Genomic DNA, 20664 nt, shown 5'->3' with positions numbered 1-20664 from the left:
CAGGTCAGTTCAGGTCAGGTCAGGTTAGGTTAGGTTAGGTTAGGCTAGGCTAGGCTAGGCTAGGTTAGGTTAGGTTAGGTTAGGTTAGGTCAGGTTAGGTCAGGTTAGGTCAGGTTAAGTCAGGTTAGGTCAGACTAGGTCAGGTCAGGTCAGGTCAGGTCAGGTCAGGTTAGGTTAGGTCAAGTCAGGTTAGGTTAGGTTAGGTTAGGTTAGGTTAGGTTCGGTTAGGTTAATTTAGGTTAGTTTAGGTTAGGCTAGGCTAGGTTAGGTTAGGTTAGGTTAGGATGGGTTAGGCTAGGTTAGGTTAGGTCAGGTCAGGTCATGTCAGGTCAGGTCAGGCCAGCTCAGGTCAGGTTAGGTTAGGTTAGGTTAGGTTAGGTTACGTTACGTTAGGTTAGGTTAGGTTAGGTTAGGTTAGGTTAGGTTAGGTTAGGTTAGGTTAGGTTAGGTTAGTTTTGGTTAGGTTAGGTTAGGTTAGGTTAGGTTAGGCTAGGCTAGGTTAGGTTAGGTTAGGTTAGGATAGGTAAGGCTAGGTTAGGTTAGGTCAGGTCAGGTCAGGTCAGGTCAGGTCAGGCCATGTCAGGTCAGGTCAAATTAGGTTAGGTTAGGTTACGTTAGGTTAGGTTAGGTTAGGTTAGGTTAGGTTAGGTTAGGTTAGGTTAGGTTAGGTTAGGTTAGGTTAGGTTAGGTTAGGTTAGGTTAGGTTATGTTAAGTTAGGTTAGGTTAGGTTAGGTTAGGTTATTTTAGGTTAGGTTAGCTTAGGTTAGGTTAGGTTAGGTTAAGTTAGGTTAGGTTAGGTTAGTTTAGGTTAGGCTAGGCTAGGTTAGGTTAGTTTATGTTAGGTTGGGTTAGCTTGGGTTTGGTTGGGTTAGGTTTCGTTAGGTTGGGTTAGGTTAGGTTAGGTTGGGTTAGCCTAGGCTAGGTTAGGTTAGGTTAGGTTAGGATAGGTTAGGCTAGGTTAGGTTAGGTCAGGTCAGGTCAGGTCAGGTCAAGTCAGGCCAGCTCAGGTCAGGTTAGGTTAGGTTAGGTTAGGTTAAGTTAGGTTAGGTTAGTTTAGGTTAGGTTAAGTTAGGTTAGGTTAGGTTAGGTTAGGTTGGGTTAGGTTAGGTTAGGTGAGGTTAGGTTAGGTTAGGTTAGGTTAGGTTAGGTTAGGTTAATTTAGGTTAGTTTAAGTTAGCCTAGGCTAGGTTAGGTTTGGTTAGGTTAGGATAGGTTAGGCTAGGTTAGGTTAGGTCAGGTCAGGTCAGGTCAGGTCACGTCAGGCCAGCTCAGGTCAGGTTAGGTTAGGTTAGGTTAGGTTAGGTTACGTTAGGTTACGTTAGGTTAGGTTAGGTTAGGTTAGGTTAGATTAGGTTAGGTTAGGTTAGTTTTGGTTAGGTTAGGTTAGGTTAGGTTAGGTTAGGCTAGGCTAGGTTAGGTTACGTTAGGTTAGGATAGGTTAGGCTGGGTTAGGTTAGGTCAGGTCAGGTCAGGTCAGGTCAGGTCAGGCCATGTCAGGTCAGGTCAAGTTAGGTTAGGTTAGGATACGTTAGGTTAGGTTAGGTTAGGTTAGGTTAGGTTAGGTTAGGTTAGGTTAGGTTAGGTTAGGTTAGGTAAGGTTAGGTTAGGTTAGGTTAGGTTATGTTAGGTTAGGCTAGGTCAGGATAATTTAGGTTAGGTTAGGTTAGGTTAGGTTAGGTTAGGTTAGGTTAGGTTAGGTTAAGTTAGGTTAGGTTAGGTTAGTTTAGGTTAGGCTAGGCTAGGTTAGGTTAGTTTAGGTTAGGTTTGGTTAGCTTGGGTTAGGTTGGGTTAGTTTGGGTTAGGTTGGGTTAGGTTAGGTTAGGTTGGCTTGGGTTGTGTTAGGTTAGGTTAGCTTAAGTTAGGTTACGTTAGGTTAAGTTAGGTTAGGTTAGGTTAGGTTATGTTAGGTTAGGATAGGTTAGGTTAAGTTAGGTTAGGTTAGGTTAGGTTAGGTTAGGTTAGGTCATGTTAGGTTAGGTTAGGTTAGGTTAGGTTAGGTTAGGTTAGGTTAAGTTAGGTTAGGTTAAGTTAGTTTAGGTTAGCCTAGGCTAGGTTAGGTTAGGTTAGGTTAGGATAGGTTAGGCTAGGTTAGGTTAGGTCAGTTCAGGTCAGGTCAGGTCAGGTCATGCCAGCTCAGGTCAGGTTAGGTTAGGTTACGTTAGGTTAAGTTAGGTTAGATTAGTTTAGGTTAGGTTAAGTTAGGTTAGGTTAGGTTAGGTTAGGTTAGGTTAGGTTAGGTTAGGTTAAGTTAGGTTAGGTTAGGTTAGTTTAGGTTAGGCTAGGCCAGGTTAGGTTAAGTTAGGTTAGGATAGGTTAGGCTAGGTTAGGTTAGGTCAGGTCAGGTCAGGTCAGGTCAGGTCAGGCCAGCTCAGGTTAGGTTAGGTTAGGTTAGGTTAGGTTAGGTTAGGTTAGGTTGGGTTAGGTTAGGTTAGGGTAGGTTAGGTTAGGTTAGGTTAGGTTAGGTTAGGTTAGGTTAGGTTAGGTTATGTTAGGTTAGGTAAGGTTAGTTTAGGTTGGGTTAGGTTAGGTTAGGTTAGGTTAGGTTAGGTTAGGTTAGGTTAGGTTACGTTAGGTTAGGTTAGGTTAAGTTAGGTTAGGTTAGGTTAGTTTAGGTTAGGCTAGGCTAGGTTAGGTTAGTTTAGGTTAGGTTGGGTTAGCTTGGGTTAGGTTAGGTTAGGTTATGTTAGGTTAATTTAGGTTAGGTTAGGTTAGGTTAAGTTAGGTTAGGTTAGGTTAGGTTAGGTTAGCTTAAGTTAGGTTAGGTTAGGTTAAGTTGGGTTAGGTTAGGTTAGTTTAGGTTAGGCTAGGTTAGGTTAGGTTAGGTTAAGTTAGGTTAGGTTAGGTTAGGTTAGGTTAGGTTAGGTAATGTTAGGTTAGGTTAGGTTAGGTTAGGTTAGGTCAGGTCAGGTCAGGTCAGGTCAGGTCAGGTTAGGTTAGGTTAGGTTAGGCTAGGCTAGGCTAGGCTAGGTTAGGTTAGGTTGGGTTAGGTTAGGTCAGGTTAGGTCAGGTTAGGTCAGGTTAAGTCAGGTTAGGTCAGGCTAGGTCAGGTCAGGTCTGGGCAGGTCAGGTCAGGTTAGGTTAGGTCAAGTCAGGTTAGGTTAGGTTAGGTTAGGTTAGGTTCAGTTAGGTTAATTTAGGTTAGTTTAGGTTAGGCTAGGCTAGGTTAGGTTAGGTTAGGTTAGGATAGGTTAGGCTAGGTTAGGTTAGGTCAGGTCAGGTCAGGTCAGGTCAGGTCAGGCCAGCTCAGGTCAGGTTAGGTTAGGTAAGGTTAGGTTAGGTTACATTAGGTTAGGTTAGGTTAGGTTAGGTTAGGTTAGGTTAGGTTAGGTTAGGTTAGGTTAGTTTTGGTTAGGTTAGGTTAGGTTAGGTTAGGTTAGGCTAGGCTAGGTTAGGTTAGGTTAGGTTAGGATAGGTTAGGCTAGGTTAGGTTAGGTCAGGTCAGGTCAGGTCAGGTCAGGTCAGGCCATGTCAGGTCAGGTCAAGTTAGGTTAGGTTAGGTTACGTTAGGTTAGGTTAGGTTAGGTTAGGTTAGGTTAGGTTAGGTTAGGTTAGGTTAGGTAAGGTTAGGTTAGGTTAGGTTAGGTTACGTTATGTTAAGTTAGGTTAGGTTAGGTTATTTTAGGTTAGGTTAGGTTAGTTTAGGTTAGGCTAGGCTAGGTTAGGTTAGTTTATGTTAGGTTGGGTTAGCTTTGGTTTGGTTGGGTTAGGTTTCGTTAGGTTGGGTTAGGTTAGGTTAGGTTGGGTTAGCCTAGGCTAGGTTAGGTTAGGTTAGGTTAGGATAGGTTAGGCTAGGTTAGGTTAGGTCAGGTCAGGTCAGGTCAGGTCAAGTCAGGCCAGCTCAGGTCAGGTTAGGTTAGGTTAGGTTAGGTTAAGTTAGGTTAGGTTAGTTTATTTTAGGTTAAGTTAGGTTAGGTTAGGTTAGGTTAGGTTGGGTTAGGTTAGGTTATGTTAGGTTAGGTTAGGTAATGTTAGGTTAGGTTAGGTTAGGTTAGGTTAGGTTAGGTTAGGTTAGGTTAGGTTAGGTTAGGTTAGGTTAGGTTAGGTTAGTTTTGGTTAGGTTAGGTTAGGTTAGGTTAGGTTAGGCTAGGCTAGGTTAGGTTAGGTTAGGTTAGGATAGGTAAGGCTAGGTTAGGTTAGGTCAGGTCAGGTCAGGTCAGGTCATGTCAGGCCATGTCAGGTCAGGTCAAGTTAGGTTAGGTTAGGTTAGGTTAGGTTAGGTTAGGTTAGGTTAGGTTAGGTTAGGTTAGGTTAGGTTAGGTTAGGTTAGGTAAGGTTAGGTTAGGTTAGGTTAGGTTAGGTTATGTTAAGTTAGGTTAGGTTAGGTTAGGTTAGGTTATTTTAGGTTAGGTTAGCTTAGGTTAGGTTAGGTTAGGTTAAGTTAGGTTAGGTTAGGTTAGTTTAGGTTAGGCTAGGCTAGGTTAGGTTAGTTTATGTTAGGTTGGGTTAGCTTGGGTTTGGTTGGGTTAGGTTTCGTTAGGTTGGGTTAGGTTAGGTTAGGTTGGGTTAGCCTAGGCTAGGTTAGGTTAGGTTAGGTTAGGATAGGTTAGGCTAGGTTAGGTTAGGTCAGGTCAGGTCAGGTCGGGTCAAGTCAGGCCAGCTCAGGTCAGGTTAGGTTAGGTTAGGTTAGGTTAAGTTAGGTTAGGTTAGTTTAGGTTAGGTTAAGTTGGGTTAGGTTAGGTTAGGTTAGGTTGGGTTAGGTTAGGTTAGGTTAGGTTAGGTTAGGTTAGGTTAGGTTAGGTTAGGTTAGGTTAATTTAGGTTAGTTTATGTTAGCCTAGGCTAGGTTAGGTTTGGTTAGGTTAGGATAGGTTAGGCTAGGTTAGGTTAGGTTAGGTCAGGTCAGGTCAGGTCAGGTCACGTCAGGCCAGCTCAGGTCAGGTTAGGTTAGGTTAGGTTAGGTTAGGTTACGTTAGGTTACGTTAGGTTAGGTTAGGTTAGGTTAGGTTAGGTTAGGTTAGGTTAGGTTAGTTTTGGTTAGGTTAGGTTAGGTTAGGTTAGGTTAGGCTAGGCTAGGTTAGGTTACGTTAGGTTAGGATAGGTTAGGCTGGGTTAGGTTAGGTCAGGTCAGGTCAGGTCAGGTCAGGTCAGGCCATGTCAGGTCAGGTCAAGTTAGGTTAGGTTAGGTTACATTAGGTTAGGTTAGGTTAGGTTAGGTTAGGTTAGGTTAGGTTAGGTTAGGTTAGGTTAGGTTAGGTAAGGTTAGGTTAGGTTAGGTTAGGTTATGTTAGGTTAGGCTAGGTCAGGATAATTTAGGTTAGGTTAGGTTAGGTTAGGTTAGGTTAGGTTAGGTTAAGTTAGGTTAGGTTAGGTTAGTTTAGGTTAGGCTAGGCTAGGTTAGGTTAGTTTAGGTTAGGTTTGGTTAGCTTGGGTTAGGTTGGGTTAGTTTGGGTTAGGTTGGGTTATGTTAGGTTAGGTTGGCTTGGGTTGTGTTAGGTTAGGTTAGCTTAAGTTAGGTTACATTAGGTTAAGTTAGGTTAGGTTAGGTTAGGTTATGTTAGGTTAGGATAGGTTAGGTTAAGTTAGGTTAGGTTAGGTTAGGTTAGGTTAGGTTAGGTCATGTTAGGTTAGGTTAGGTTAGGTTAGGTTAGGTTAGGTTAGGTTAGGTTAGGTTAGGTTAGGTTAAGTTAGGTTAGGTTAAGTTAGTTTAGGTTAGCCTAGGCTAGGTTAGGTTAGGTTAGGTTAGGATAGGTTAGGCTAGGTTAGGTTAGGTCAGTTCAGGTCAGGTCAGGTCAGGTCATGCCAGCTCAGGTCAGGTTAGGTTAGGTTACGTTAGGTTAAGTTAGGTTAGATTAGTTTAGGTTAGGTTAAGTTAGGTTAGGTTAGGTTAGGTTAGGTTAGGTTAGGTTAGGTTAAGTTAGGTTAGGTTAGGTTAGTTTAGGTTAGGCTAGGCCAGGTTAGGTTAAGTTAGGTTAGGATAGGTTAGGCTAGGTTAGGTTAGGTCAGGTCAGGTCAGGTCAGGTCAGGTCAGGCCAGCTCAGGTTAGGTTAGGTTAGGTTAGGTTAGGTTAGGTTACGTTAGGTTGGGTTAGGTTAGGTTAGGGTAGGTTAGGTTAGGTTAGGTTAGGTTAGGTTAGGTTAGGTTAGGTTAGGTTATGTTAGGTTAGGTAAGGTTAGTTTAGGTTGGGTTAGGTTAGGTTAGGTTAGGTTAGGTTAGGTTAGGTTAGGTTACGTTAGGTTAGGTTAGGTTAAGTTAGGTTAGGTTAGGTTAGTTTAGGTTAGGCTAGGCTAGGTTAGGTTAGTTTAGGTTAGGTTGGGTTAGCTTGGGTTAGGTTAGGTTAGGTTATGTTAGGTTAATTTAGGTTAGGTTAGGTTAGGTTAAGTTAGGTTAGGTTAGGTTAGGTTAGGTTAGGTTAGGTTAAGTTAGGTTAGGTTAGGTTAAGTTGGGTTAGGTTAGGTTAGTTTAGGTTAGGCTAGGTTAGGTTAGGTTAGGTTAAGTTAGGTTAGGTTAGGTTAGGTTAGGTTAGGTTAGGTAATGTTAGGTTAGGTTAGGTTAGGTTAGGTTAGGTCAGGTCAGGTCAGGTCAGGTCAGGTCAGGTTAGGTTAGGTTAGGTTAGGCTAGGCTAGGCTAGGCTAGGTTAGGTTAGGTTGGGTTAGGTTAGGTCAGGTTAGGTCAGGTTAGGTCAGGTTAAGTCAGGTTAGGTCAGGCTAGGTCAGGTCAGGTCTGGGCAGGTCAGGTCAGGTTAGGTTAGGTCAAGTCAGGTTAGGTTATGTTAGGTTAGGTTAGGTTCGGTTAGGTTAATTTAGGTTAGTTTATGTTAGGCTAGGCTAGGTTAGGTTAGGTTAGGTTAGGATAGGTTAGGCTAGGTTAGGTTAGGTCAGGTCAGGTCAGGTCAGGTCAGGTCAGGCCAGCTCAGGTCAGGTTAGGTTAGGTTAGGTTAGGTTAGGTTACGTTAGGTTAGGTTAGGTTAGGTTAGGTTAGGTTAGATTAGGTTAGGTTAGGTTAGGTTAGGTTAGTTTTGGTTAGGTTAGGTTAGGTTAGGTTAGGTTAGGCTAGGCTAGGTTAGGTTAGGTTAGGTTAGGATAGGTTAGGCTAGGTTAGGTTAGGTCAGGTCAGGTCAGGTCAGGTCAGGTCAGGCCATGTCAGGTCAGGTCAAGTTGAGTTAGGTTAGGTTACGTTAGGTTAGGTTAGGTTAGGTTAGGTTAGGTTAGGTTAGGTTAGGTTAGGTTAGGTTAGGTAAGGTTAGGTTAGGTTAGGTTAGGTTACGTTATGTTAAGTTAGGTTAGGTTAGGTTATTTTAGGTTAGGTTAGCTTAGGTTAGGTTAGGTTAGGTTAAGTTAGGTTAGGTTAGGTTAGTTTAGGTTAGGCTAGGCTAGGTTAGGTTAGTTTATGTTAAGTTGGGTTAGCTTGGGTTTGGTTGGGTTAGGTTTCGTTAGGTTGGGTTAGGTTAGGTTAGGTTGGGTTAGCCTAGGCTAGGTTAGGTTAGGTTAGGTTAGGATAGGTTAGGCTAGGTTAGGTTAGGTCAGGTCAGGTCAGGTCAGGTCAAGTCAGGCCATGTCAGGTCAGGTCAAGTTAGGTTAGGTTAGGTTACGTTAGGTTAGGTTAGGTTAGGTTAGGTTAGGTTAGGTTAGGTTAGGTTAGGTTAGGTTAGGTAAGGTTAGGTTAGGTTAGGTTAGGTTATGTTAGGTTAGGCTAGGTCAGGATAATTATGTTAGGTTAGGTTAGGTTAGGTTAGGTTAGGTTAGGTTAGGTTAGGTTAGGTTAGGTTAAGTTAGGTTAGGTTAGGTTAGTTTAGGTTAGGCTAGGCTAGGTTAGGTTATTTTAGGTTAGGTTTGGTTAGCTTGGGTTAGGTTGGGTTAGTTTGGGTTAGGTTGGGTTAGGTTAGGTTAGGTTGGGTTGGGTTGTGTTAGGTTAGGTTAGCTTAAGTTAGGTTACGTTAGGTTAAGTTAGGTTAGGTTAGGTTAGGTTATGTTAGGTTAGGATAGGTTAGGTTAAGTTAGGTTAGGTTAGGTTAGGTTAGGTTAGGTTAGGTCATGTTAGGTTAGGTTAGGTTAGGTTAGGTTAGGTTAGGTTAGGTTAGGTTAGGTTAGGTTAGGTTAAGTTAGGTTAGGTTAAGTTAGTTTAGGTTAGCCTAGGCTAGGTTAGGTTAGGTTAGGTTAGGATAGGTTAGGCTAGGTTAGGTTAGGTCAGGTCATGTCAGGTCAGGTCAAGTCAGGCCAGCTCAGGTCAGGTTAGGTTAGGTTAGGTTAGGTTAAGTTAGGTTAGGTTAGTTTAGGTTAGGTTAAGTTAGGTTAGGTTAGGTTAGGTTAGGTTAAGTTAAGTTAGGTTAGGTTAGGTTAGTTTAGGTTAGGCTAGGCTAGGTTAGGTTTTTTTAGGTTATGATAGGTTAGGCTAGGTTAGGTTAGGTCAGGTCAGGTCAGGTCAGGTCAAGTCAAGCCAGCTCAGGTTAGGTTAGTTTAGGTTAGGTTAGGTTAGGTTAGGTTAGGTTAGGTTAGGGTAGGTTAGGTTAGGTTAGGTTAGGTTAGGTTAGGTTAGGTTAGGTTAAGTTAGGTTAGGTTAGGTTAGTTTAGGTTAGGCTAGGTTAGGTTAGGTAAGGTTAGGTTAGTTTGGTTTAGGTTAGGTTAGGTTAGGTTAGGTTAGGTTAGGTTAGTTTAGGTTACGCTAGGCAAGGTTAGGTTAGTTTAGGTTAGGTTGGGTTAGCTTGGGTTAGGTTAGGTTAGGTTATGTTAGGTTAGGTTAGGTTAGGTTAGGTTAAGTTAGGTTAGGTTAGGTTAGGTTAGGTTAGGTTAGGTTAAGTTAGGTTAGGTTAGGTTAAGTTGGGTTAGGTTAGGTTAGTTTAGGTTAGGCTAGGTTAGGTTAGGTTAGGTTAGGTTAGGTTAGGTTAGGTTAGGTTAGGTTAGGTTAGGTTAGGTTAGGTTAGGTTAGGTTAGGATAGGTTAGGTCAGGTCAGGTCAGGTCAGGTCAGGTCAGGTTAGGTTAGGTTAGGTTAGGCTAGGCTAGGCTAGGTCAGGTTAGGTTAGGTTAGTTTAGGTTAGGTCAGGTTAGGTCAGGTTAGGTCAGGTCAAGGTAGGTCAGGTCAGGTTAGGTCAGGTCAGGTCAGGTCAGGTCAGGTCAGGTTAGGTTAGGTTAGGTTAGGTTAGGTTAGGTTAGGTTAGGTTAGGTTAGGTTAGGTTAGGTTAGGTTAGGTTAGGTTAGGTTAGGTTAGGTTAGGTTAGGTTAGGTTAGGTTAGGTTAAGTTAGGTTAGGTTAGGTTAGGTTAGGTTATTTTAGGTTAGGTTAGCTTAGGTTAGGTTAGGTTAGGTTAAGTTAGGTTAGGTTAGGTTAGTTTAGGTTAGGCTAGGCTAGGTTAGGTTAAGTTGTGTTAGGTTGGGTTAGCTTGGGTTTGGTTGGGTTAGGTTTCGTTAGGTTGGGTTAGGTTAGGTTAGGTTGGGTTGGGTTGTGTTAGGTTAGGTTAGGTTAAGTTAGGTTAGGTTAGGTTAGGTTAGGTTAGGTTACGTTAGGTTAGGTTAGGTTAGTTTAGGTTAGGTTGGGTTAACTTGGGTTAGGTTAGGTTAGGTTAAGTTAGGTTAGGTTAGGTTAGGTTAGGTTAGGTTAGGTTAAGTTAGGTTAGGTTAGGTTAGGTTAGGTTAGGTCATGTTAGGTTAGGTTAGGTTACGTTAGGTTATGTTAGGTTAGGTAAGGTTAGGTTAGGTTGGGTTAGGTTAGGTTAGGTTAGGTTAGGTTAGGTTAGGTTAGGTTAGTTTAGGTTAGGTTAGGTTAGGTTAAGTTAGGTTAGGTTAGGTTAAGTTAGGTTAGGTTAGGTTAGGTTAGTTTAGGTTAGGTTGGGTTAGCTTGGGTTAGGTTAGGTTAGGTTATGTTAGGTTAATTTAGGTTAGGTTAGGTTAGGTTAAGTTAGGTTAGGTTAGGTTAGGTTAGGTTAGGTTAAGTTAGGTTAGGTTAGGTTAAGTTGGGTTAGGTTAGGTTAGTTTAGGTTAGGCTAGGTTAGGTTAGGTTAGGTTAGGTTAGGTTAGGTTAGGTTAGGTTAGGTTAGGTTAGGTTAGGTTAGGTTAGGTTAGGTTAGGTTAGGATAGGTTAGGTCATGTCAGGTAAGGTCGGGTCAGGTCAGGTTAGGTTAGGTTAGGTTAGGCTAGGCTAGGCTAGGCTAGGTTAGGTTAGGTTAGGTTAGGTTAGGTCAGGTTAGGTCATGTTAGGTCAGGTTAAGTCAGGTTAGGTCAGGCTAGGTCAGGTCAGGTCAGGTCAGTTCAGGTCAGGTTAGGTTAGGTCAGGTCAGGTTAGGTTAGGTTAGGTTAATTTAGGTTAGTTTAGGTTAGGATAGGTTAGGTTAGGTTAGGTTAGGTTAGGTTAGGTTAGGTTAGGTTAGGTTAGGTTAGGTTAGGTTAGGTTAGGCTAGGCTAGGTTAGGTTAGTTTAGGTTAGGTTTGGTTAGCTTGGGTTAGGTTGCGTTAGTTTGGGTTAGGTTGGGTTAGGTTAGGTTAGGTTGGGTTGGGTTGTGTTAGGTTAGGTTAGCTTAAATTAGGTTACGTTAGGTTAAATTAGGTTATGTTAGGTTAGGTTATGTTAGGTTAGGATAGGTTAGGTTAAGTTAGGTTAGGTTAGGTTAGGTTAGGTTAGGTCATGTTAGGTTAGGTTAGGTTAGGTTAGGTTAGGTTAGGTTAGGTTAGGTTGGGTTAGGTTAAGTTAGGTTAGGTTAAGTTAGTTTAGGTTAGCCTAGGCTAGGTTAGGTTAGGTTAGGTTAGGATAGGTTAGGCTAGGTTAGGTTAGGTCAGGTCAGGTCAGGTCAGGTCAAGTCAGGCCAGCTCATGTCAAGTTAGGTTAGGTTAGGTTAGGTTAAGTTAGGTTAGGTTAGTTTAGATTAGGTTAAGTTAGGTTAGGTTAGGTTAGGTTAGGTTAGGTTAGGTTAGGTTAGGTAAGGTTAGGTTAGGTTAGGTTAGTTTAGGTCAGGCTAGGCTAGGTTAGGTTAGGTTAGGTTAGGATAGGTTAGGCTAGGTTAGGTTAGGTCAGGTCAGGTCAGGTCAGGTCAGGTCAGGTCAGCTCAGGTTAGGTTAGGTTAGGTTAGGTTAGGTTAGGTTAGGTTAGGTTAGGTTAGGTTAGGTTAGGTTAGGTTAGGTTAGGGTAGGTTAGGTTAGGTTATGTTAGGTTAGGTAAGGTTAGGTTAGTTTGGATTAGGTTAAGTTAGGTTAGGTTAGGTTAGGTTAGGTTAGGTTAGGTTAGGTTAGGTTAGTTTAGGTTAGGCTAGGCTAGGTTAGGTTAGTTTAGGTTAGGTTGGGTTAGCTTGGGTTAGGTTAGGTTAGGTTATGTTAGGTTAGGTTAGGTTAGGTTAGGTTAGGTTAGGTTAGGTTAGGTTAGGTTAGGTTAGGTGAGGTAAGGTTATTTTAGGTTAGGTCAGGTCAGTTCAGGTCAAGTCAGGCCAGCTCAGGTCAGGTTAGGTTAGGTTAGGTTAGGTTAGGTTACGTTAGGTTAGGTTAGGTTAGGTTAGGTTAGCCTAGGCTAGGTTAGGTTAGGTTAGGTTAGGATAGGTTAGGCTAGGTTAGGTTAGGTCTGGTCAGGTCAGGTCAGGTCAAGTCAGGCCAGCTCAGGTCAGGTTAGGTTAGGTTAGGTTAGGTTAAGTTAGTTTAGGTTAGCCTAGGCTAGGTTAGGTTAGGTTAGGTTAGGATAGGTTAGGCTTGGTTAGGTTAGGTCAGGTCAGGTCAGGTCAGGTCAAGTCAGGCCAGCTCAGGTCAGGTTAGGTTAGGTTAGGTTAGGTTAAGTTAGGTTAGGAGAGTTTAGGTTAGCTTAAGTTAGGTTAGGTTAGGTTAGGTTAGGTTGGGTTACGTTAGGTTAGGTTAGGTTAGGTTAGGTTAGGTTAGGTTAGGTTAGGTTAGGTTAGTTTAGGTTAGTTTAGGTTAATTTAGGTTAGTTTAGGTTAGGCTAGGCTAGGTTAGGTTAGGTTAGGTTAGGATAGGTTAGGATAGGTTAGGTTAGGTCAGGTCAGGTCAGGTCAGGTCAGGTCAGGCCAGCTCAGGTCAGGTTAGGTTAGGTTAGGTTAGGTTAGGTTACGTTAGGTTAGGTTAGGTTAGGTTAGGTTAGGTTAGGTTAGGTTAGGTTAGGTTAGGTTAGGTTAGTTTTGGTTAGGTTAGGTTAAGTTAGGTTAGGTTAGGCTAGGCTAGGTTAGGTTAGGTTAGGTTAGGATAGGTTAGGCTAGGTTAGGTTAGGTCAGGTCAGGTCAGGTCAGGTCAGGTCAGGCCGGTTCAGGTCAGGTCAAGTTAGGTTAGGTTAGGTTACGTTAGGTTAGGTTAGGTTAGGTTAGGTTAGGTTAGGTTAGGTTAGGTTAGGTTAGGTAAGGTTAGGTTAGGTTAGGTTAGGTTATGTTAGGTTAGGCTAGGTCAGGATAATTTAGGTTAGGTTAGGTTACGTTAGGCTAGGTTAGGTTAGGTTAGGTTAGGTTATGATAAGTTAGGTTAGGTTAGGTTAGTTTAGGTTAGGCTAGGCTAGGTTAGGTTAGTTTAGGTTAGGTTTGGTTAGCTTGCGTTAGGTTGGGTTAGTTTGGGATAGGTTGGGTTAGGTTAGGTTAGGTTGGGTTGGGTTGTGTTAGGTTAGGTTAGCTTAAGTTAGGTTACGTTAGGTTAAGTTAGGTTAGGTTAGGTTAGGTTATGTTAGGTTAGGTTGGTTAGGTTAAGTTAGGTTAGGTTAGGTTAGGTTAGGTTAGGTTAGGTCATGTTATGTTAGGTTAGGTTAGGTTAGGTTAGGTTACATTAGGTTAGGTTAAGTTAGGTTAGGTTAGGTTAGGTTAGGTAATGTTAGGTTAGGTTAGGTTAGGTTAGGTTAGGTAATGTTAGGTTAGGTTAGGTTAGGTTAAGTTAGGTTAGGTTAGTTTAGGTTAGCTTAAGTTAGGTTAGGTTAGGTTAGGTTAGGTTAGGTTAAGTTAAGTTAGGTTAGGTTAGGTTAGTTTAGGTTAGGCTAGGCTAGGTTAGGTTAGTTTAGGTTAGGTTGGGTTAGCTTGGGTTAGGTTAGGTTAGGTTATGTTATGTTAGGTTAGGTTAGGTTAGGTTAGGTTAGGTTAGGTTAGGTTAGGATAGGTTAGGTTAGGTTAGGTTAGGTTAGGTCAGGTTAGGTTAGGTTAGGTTAGGTTAGGTTAAGTTAGGTTAGGTTAGGTTAGGTTAGGTTAGGTTCGGTTAGGTTAGGTTAGGTTAGGTTAGGTTAAGTTAGGTTAGGTTAGGTTAGGTTAGGTTAGGTCATGTTAGGTTAGGTTAGGTTAGGTTAGGTTAAGTTAGGTTATGTTTGGTTAGGTTAGGTTAGGTTAGGTTAGGTTAGGTTAGGTTAGGTTAGGTTAGGTTAGGTTAGGTAATGTTAGGTTAGGTTAGGTTAGGTTAAGTTAGGATATGTTAGGTTAGGTTAGGTTAGGTTAGATTAAGTTAGGTTAGGTTAAGTTAGTTTAGGTTAGGCTAGGATAGGTTAGGTTAGGTTGAGATAGGATAGGTTAGGCTAGGTTATGTTAGGTCAGGTCAGGTCAGGTCAGGTCATGCCAGCTCAGGTCAGGTTAGGTTAGGTTAGGTTAGGTTAAGTTAGGTTAGATTAGTTTAGGTTAGGTTAAGTTAGGTTAGGTTAGGTTAGGTTAGGTTAGGTTAGGTTAGGTTAGGTTAAGTTAGGTTAGGTTAGGTTAGTTTAGGTTAGGCTAGGCTAGGTTAGGTTAGTTTAGGTTAGGTTGGGTTAGCTTGGGTTAGGTTAGGTTAGGTTATGTTAGGTTAAGTTAGGTTAGGTTAAGTTAGGTTAGGTTGGGTTAAGTTAGGTTAGGTTAGGTTAAGTTGGGTTAGGTTAGGTTAGTTTAGGTTAGGCTAGGTTAGGTTAGGTTAGGTTAGGTTAGGTTAGGTTAGGTTAGGTTAGGTTAGGTTAGGTTAGGTTAGGTTAGGAAAGGTTAGGTCAGGTCAGGTAAGGTCAGGTCAGGTCAGGTTAGGTTAGGTTAGGTTAGGCTAGGCTAGGCTAGGATAGGCTAGGCTAGGTTAGGTTAGGTTAGGTTAGGTTAGGTTAGGTTTGGTTAGGTTAGGTTAGGTTAGGTTAGGTTAGGTTAGGTTAGGTTAGGTTAGGATAGGTTAGGTTAGGTTAGGTTAGGTTAGGTTAGGTCATGTTAGGTTAGGTTAGGTTAGGTTAGGTTAAGTTAGGTTATGTTAGGTTAGGTTAGGTTAGGTTAGGTTAGGTTAGGTTAGGTTATGTAATTTTAGGTTAGGTTAGGTTAGGTTAAGTTAGGTTATTTTAGTTTAGGTTAGGTTAGGTTAGGTTAGATTAAGTTAGGTTAGGTTAAGTTAGTTTAGGTTAGGCTAGGATAGGTTAGGTTAGGTTAGGTTAGGATAGGTTAGGCTAGGTTAGGTTAGGTCAAGTCAGGTCAGGTCAGGTCAGGTCATGCCAGCTCAGGTCAGGTTAGGTTAGGTTAGGTTAGGTTAAGTTAGGTTAGATTAGTTTAGGTTAGGTTAAGTTAGGTTAGTTTAGTTTAGGTTAGGTTATGTTAGGTTCTTTTGGTTAGGTTAGGTTAGGTTAAGTTAGGTTAGGTTAGGTTAGTTTAGGTTAGGCTAGGCTAGGTTAGGTTAGTTTAGGTTAGGTTGGGTTAGCTTGGGTTAGGTTAGGTTAGGTTATGTTAGGTTAATTTAGGTTAGGTTAGGTTAGGTTAAGTTAGGTTAGGTTAGGTTAGGTTAGGTTAAGTTAGGTTAGGTTAGGTTAAGTTGGGTTAGGTTAGGTTAGTTTAGGTTAGGCTAGGTTAGGTTAGGTTAGGTTAGGTTAGGTTAGGTTAGGTTAGGTTAGGTTAGGTTAGGTTAGGTTAGGTTAGGATAGGTTAGGTCATGTCAGGTAAGGTCGGGTCAGGTCAGGTTAGGTTAGGTTAGGTTAGGCTAGGCTAGGCTAGGCTAGGTTAGGTTAGGTTAGGTTAGGTTAGGTCAGGTTAGGTCAGGTTAGGTCAGGTTAAGTCAGGTTAGGTCAGGCTAGGTCAGGTCAGGTCAGGTCAGTTCAGGTCAGGTTAGGTTAGGTTAGGTCAGGTTAGGTTAGGTTAGGTTAATTTAGGTTAGTTTAGGTTAGGTTAGGTTAGGTTAGGTTAGGTTAGGTTAGGTTAGGTTAGGTTAGGTTAGGTTAGGTTAGGTTAGGTTAGGTTAGGTTAGGTTAGGTTAGGTTAGGTTAGGTTAGGTTAGGTTAGGCTAGGCTAGGTTAGGTTAGTTTAGGTTAGGTTTGGTTAGCTTGGGTTAGGGTGGCTTAGTTTGGGTTAGGTTGGGTTAGGTTAGGTTAGGTTGGGTTGGGTTGTGTTAGGTTAGGTTAGCTTAAATTAGGTTACGTTAGGTTAAATTAGGTTAGGTTAGGTTAGGTTATGTTAGGTTAGGATAGGTTAGGTTAAGTTAGGTTAGGTTAGGTTAGGTTAGGTTAGGTCATGTTAGGTTAGGTTAGGTTAGGTTAGGTTAGGTTAGGCTAGGTTAGGTTAGGTTAAGTTAGGTTAGGTTAAGTTAGTTTAGGTTAGCCTAGGCTAGGTTAGGTTAGGTTAGGTTAGGATAGGTTAGGCTAGGTTAGGTTAGGTCAGGTCAGGTCAGGTCAGGTCAAGTCAGGCCAGCTCAGGTCAAGTTAGGTTAATTTAGGTTAGGTTAAGTTAGGTTAGGTTAGTTTAGAAGAGGTTAAGTTAGGTTAGGGTAGGTTAGGTTAGGTTAGGTTAGGTTAGGTTAGGTTAAGTTAGGTTAGGTTAGGTTAGTTTAGGTCAGGCTAGGCTAGGTTAGGTTAGGTTAGGTTAGGATAGGTTAGGCTAGGTTAGGTTAGGTCAGGTCAGGTCAGGTCAGGTCAGGTCAGGTCAGCTCAGGTTAGGTTAGGTTAGGTTAGGTTAGGTTAGGTTAAGTTAGGTTAGGTTAGGTTAGGTTAGGTTAGGGTAGGTTAGGTTAGGTTATGTTAGGTTAGGTAAGGTTAGGTTAGTTTGGATTAGGTTAGGTTAGGTTAGGTTAGGTTAGGTTAGGTTAGGTTAGGTTAGGTTAGGTTAGTTTAGGTTAGGCTAGGCTAGGTTAGGTTAGATTAGGTTAGGTTGGGTTAGCTTGGGTTAGGTTAGGTTAGGTTATGTTAGGTTAGGTTAGGTTAGGTTAGGTTAGGTTAGGTTAGGTTAGGTTAGGTGAGGTTACGTTAGGTTAGGTTAGGTCAGGTCAGTTCAGGTCAAGTCAGGCCAGCTCAGGTCAGGTTAGGTTAGGTTAGGTTAGGTTAGGTTACGTTAGGTTAGGTTAGGTTGGGTTAGGTTAGCCTAGGCTAGGTTAGGTTAGGTTAGGTTAGGATAGGTTAGGCTAGGTTAGGTTAGGTCTGGTCAGGTCAGGTCAGGTCAAGTCAGGCCAGCTCAGGTCAGGTTAGGTTAGGTTAGGTTAGGTTAAGTTAGTTTAGGTTAGCCTAGGCTAGGTTAGGTTAGGTTAGGTTAGGATAGGTTAGGCTTGGTTAGGTTAGGTCAGGTCAGGTCAGGTCAGGTCAAGTCAGGCCAGCTCAGGTCAGGTTAGGTTAAGTTAGGTTACGTTAAGTTAGGTTAGGTTAGTTTAGGTTAGCTTAAGTTAGGTTAGGTTAGGTTAGGTTAGGTTGGGTTAGGTTGGGTTAGGTTAGGTTAGGTTAGGTTAGGTTAGGTTAGGTTAGGTTAGGTTAGTTTAGGTTAGGTTAGGTTAATTTAGGTTAGTTTAGGTTAGGCTAGGCTAGGTTAGGTTAGGTTAGGTTAGGATAGGTTAGGATAGGTTAGGTTAGGTCAGGTCAGGTCAGGTCAGGTCAAGTCAGGCCAGCTCAGGTCAGGTTAGGTTAGGTTAGGTTAGGTTAGGTTACGTTAGGTTAGGTTAGGTTAGGTTAGGTTAGGTTAGGTTAGGTTAGGTTAGGTTAGGTTAGATTTGGTTAGGTTAGGTTAGGTTAGGTTAGGTTAGGCTAGGCTAGGTTAGGTTAGGTTAGGTTAGGATAGGTTAGGCTAGGTTAGGTTAGGTCAGGTCAGGTCAGGTCAGGTCAGGTCAGGCCGGTTCAGGTCAGGTCAAGTTAGGATAGGTTAGGTTACGTTAGGTTAGGTTAGGTTAGGTTAGGTTAGGTTAGGTTAGGTTAGGTTAGGTTAGGTTAGGTAAGGTTAGGTTAGGTTAGGTTAGGTTATGTTAGGTTAGGCTAGGTCAGGATAATTTAGGTTAGGTTAGGTTAGGTTAGGTTAGGTTAGGTTAGGTTATGTTAAGTTAGGTTAGGTTAGGTTAGTTTAGGTTAGGCTAGGCTAGGTTAGGTTAGTTTAGGTTAGGTTTGGTTAGCTTGCGTTAGGTTGGGTTAGTTTGGGATAGGTTGGGTTAGGTTAGGTTAGGTTGGGTTGGGTTGTGTTAGGTTAGGTTAGCTTAAGTTAGGTTACGTTAGGTTAAGTTAGGTTAGGTTAGGTTAGGTTATGTTAGGTTAGGTTGGTTAGGTTAAGTTAGGTTAGGTTAGGTTAGGTTAGGTTAGGTTAGGTTAGGTCATGTTATGTTAAGTTAGGTTAGGTTAGGTTAGGTTAGGTTAGGTTAGGTTAGGTTAAGTTAGGTTAGGTTAAGTTAGTTTAGGTTAGCCTAGGCTAGGTTAGGTTAGGTTAGGTTAGGATAGGTTAGGCTAGGTTAGGTTAGGTCAGGTCATGTCAGGTCAGGTCAAGTCAGGCCAGTTCAGGTCAGGTTAGGTTAGGTTAGGTTAGGTTAAGTTAGGTTAGGTTAGTTTAGGTTAGCTTAAGTTAGGTTAGGTTAGGTTAGGTTAGGTTAGGTTAAGTTAAGTTAGGTTAGGTTAGTTTAGGTTAGGCTAGGCTAGGTTAGGTTATTTTAGGTTATCATAGGTTAGGCTAGGTTAGGTTAGGTCAGGTCAGGTCAGGTCAGGTCAAGTCAGGCCAGCTCAGGCTAGGTTAGGTTAGGTTAGGTTAGGTTAGGTTAGGTTAGGTTAGGGTAGGTTAGGTTAGGTTAGGTTAGGTTAGGTTAGGTTAGGTTAGGTTAGGTTAGGTAAGGTTAAGTTAGGTTAGGTTAGGTTAGTTTAGGTTAGGCTAGGTTAGGTTAGGTAAGGTTAGGTTACTTTGGTTTAGGTTAGGTTAGGTTAGGTTAGGTTAGGTTAGGTTAGGTTAGGTTAGGTTAGTTTAGGTTAGGCTAGGCTAGGTTAGGTTAGTTTAGGTTAGGTTGGGTTATCTTGGGTTAGGTTAGGTTAGGTTATGTTATGTTAGGTTAGGTTAGGTTAGGTTAGGTTAGGTTAGGTTAGGTTAGGTTAGGTTAGGTTAGGTTAGGTTAGGTTAGGTTAGGTCAGGTTAGGTTAGGTTAGGTTAGGTTAGGTTAAGTTAGGTTAGGTTAGGATGGTTAGGTTAGGTTAGGTTAGGTTAGGTTAGGTTAGGTTAGGTTAAGTTAGGTTAGGTTAGGTTAGGTTAGGTCATGTTAGGTTAGGTTAGGTTAGGTTAGGTCATGTTAGGTTAGGTTAGGTTAGGTTAGGTTAAGTTAGGTTATGTTAGGTTAGGTTAGGTTAGGTTAGGTTAGGTTAGGTTAGGTTAGGTTATGTAATTTTAGGTTACGTTAGGTTAGGTTAAGTTAGGTTATTTTAGGTTAGGTTAGGTTAGGTTAGGTTAGATTAAGTTAGGTTAGGTTAAGTTAGTTTAGGTTAGGCTAGGATAGGTTAGGTTAGGTTAGGTTAGGATAGGTTAGGCCTAGGTTAGGTTAGGTCAGGTCAGGTCAGGTCAGGTCAGGTCATGCCAGCTCAGGTCAGGTTAGGTTAGGTTAGGTTAGGTTAAGTTAGGTTAGATTAGTTTAGGTTAGGTTAAGTTAGGTTAGTTTAGGTTAGGTTAGGTTAGGTTAGGTTCTTTTGGTTAGGTTAGGTTAGGTTAAGTTAGGTTAGGTTAGGTTAGTTTAGGTTAGGCTAGGCTAGGTTAGGTTAGTTTAGGTTAGGTTGGGTTAGCTTGGGTTAGGTTAGGTTAGGTTATGTTAGGTTAAGTTAAGTTAGGTTAAGTTAGGTTAGGTTAGGTTAAGTTAGGTTAGGATAGGTTAAGTTGGGTTAGGTTAGGTTAGTTTAGGTTAGGCTAGGTTAGGTTAGGTTAGGTTAGGTTAGGTTAGGTTAGGTTAGGTTAGGTTAGGTTAGGTTTGGTTAGGGTAGGTTAGGTTAGGTTAGGTTAGGTTAGGTTAGGTTAGGTTAGGTTAGGTCAAGATAGGTCAGATCATGTCAGGTCATGCCAGGTCAGGTCAGGTTAGATTAGGTTATGTTATGTTAGGTTAGGTTAGGTTAGGTCAGGTTAGGTTAGGTTAGGTTAGGTTAGGTTAGGTTAGGTTAGGTTAGGTCAGGTTAGGTTAGGTTCAGTTAGGTTAGGTTAGGTTAGGTTAGGTTAGGTTAGGTCAGGTGAGGTCAGGGCAAGTCAGGTCAAGTCAGGTCAGGTCAGGTCACATCAGGTCAGGTCAGGTTAGGTTAGAGTAGTTTGTCAGGCAGTGTACTATCTGGACTGTTGCAGATGTGGTGCTCCGACCACTTCTAAAGCCATGTTGGAAATCCCCTATTACGTTATTCGTATTATGGTGTTCGATAAAGATTTTTAGATTTATTTTTTCAATCAATTTACCAAAACTGAGGTTAAGGCAACTGGTCTGTAGTTCTGTGGCTGTTTTCTTTCCTCTTTTTGATATAAACGTTTAACTATACCAAGTTTGAATTTCATCGGAAGAACACCTCCTTCAAGTACACAATTTACTAAATGGGCTAATGGTATGGCTAACTCCTCCTTGCATTTTTTTAGTAGAAAAGGAGAAATTTCATCCCATCCAGCTGAAATTTATTTTTAAGGCTGTCAATTAGCTATGTTATATCTTTGAAGGTTACTGTAGGTAGCTTACAAGAGTCCCGTTTCTCTTCCTTGTTATATTTAAACTGCCTCTCCTGTTTCACACAAGTATAATTTTTAATAATGATACCTTAGTACAATTATGAGAGGATATATCCTTGCCAAAGTTAATATTATCACACAAATTTATAGTTTCTAAATTAGGAACACTGAGTGACTTTGTTACCCTAAAAGATTAACAGTCATGACATTGCAGTGAGGAATTATTTCCATTTGCTTGCTCTGCAGGCATATTTAATTACCACTTCTGTGTTTCGTGTGTATGACATCTCAGGTTAGGTTAGGTTAGATTAGGTTAGGCTAGGCTAGGTTAGGTTAGTTTAGGTTAGGTTGGGTTAGCTTGGGTTAGGTTAGGTTAGGTTATGTTAGGTTAAGTTAGGTTAGGTTAAGTTAGGTTAGGTTAGGTTAAGTTAGGTTAGATTAGTTTAGGTTAGGTTAAGTTAGGTTAGGTTAGGTTAGGTTAGGTTAGGTTAGGTTAGGTTAGGTTAGGTTATGTTAAGTTAGGTTAGGTTAGGTTAGTTTAGGTTAGGCTAGGCTAGGTTAGGTTAGTTTAGGTTAGGTTGGGTTAGCTTGGGTTAGGTTAGGTTAGGTTATGTTAGGTTAAGTTAGGTTAGGTTAAGTTAGGTTACGTTGGGTTAAGTTAGGTTAGGTTAGGTTAAGTTGGGTTAGGTTAGGTTAGTTTAGGTTAAGTTAGGTTAGGTTAGGTTAGGTTAGGTTAGGTTAGGTTAGGTTAGGTAAGGTTAGGTTAGGTTAGGTTAGGTTATGTTAGGTTAGGCTAGGTCAGGATAATTTAGGTTAGGTTAGGTTAGGTTAGGTTAGGTTAGGTTAGGTTATGTTAAGTTAGGTTAGGTTAGGTTAGTTTAGGTTAGGCTAGGCTAGGTTAGGTTAGTTTAGGTTAGGTTTGGTTAGCTTGCGTTAGGTTGGGTTAGT

The sequence above is a fragment of the Schistocerca gregaria genome, chromosome 10 (assembly GCF_023897955.1).
Source record: "Schistocerca gregaria isolate iqSchGreg1 chromosome 10, iqSchGreg1.2, whole genome shotgun sequence".
Taxonomy (NCBI): domain Eukaryota; kingdom Metazoa; phylum Arthropoda; class Insecta; order Orthoptera; family Acrididae; genus Schistocerca; species Schistocerca gregaria.
Note: the sequence above shows the minus strand (reverse complement) of the source record.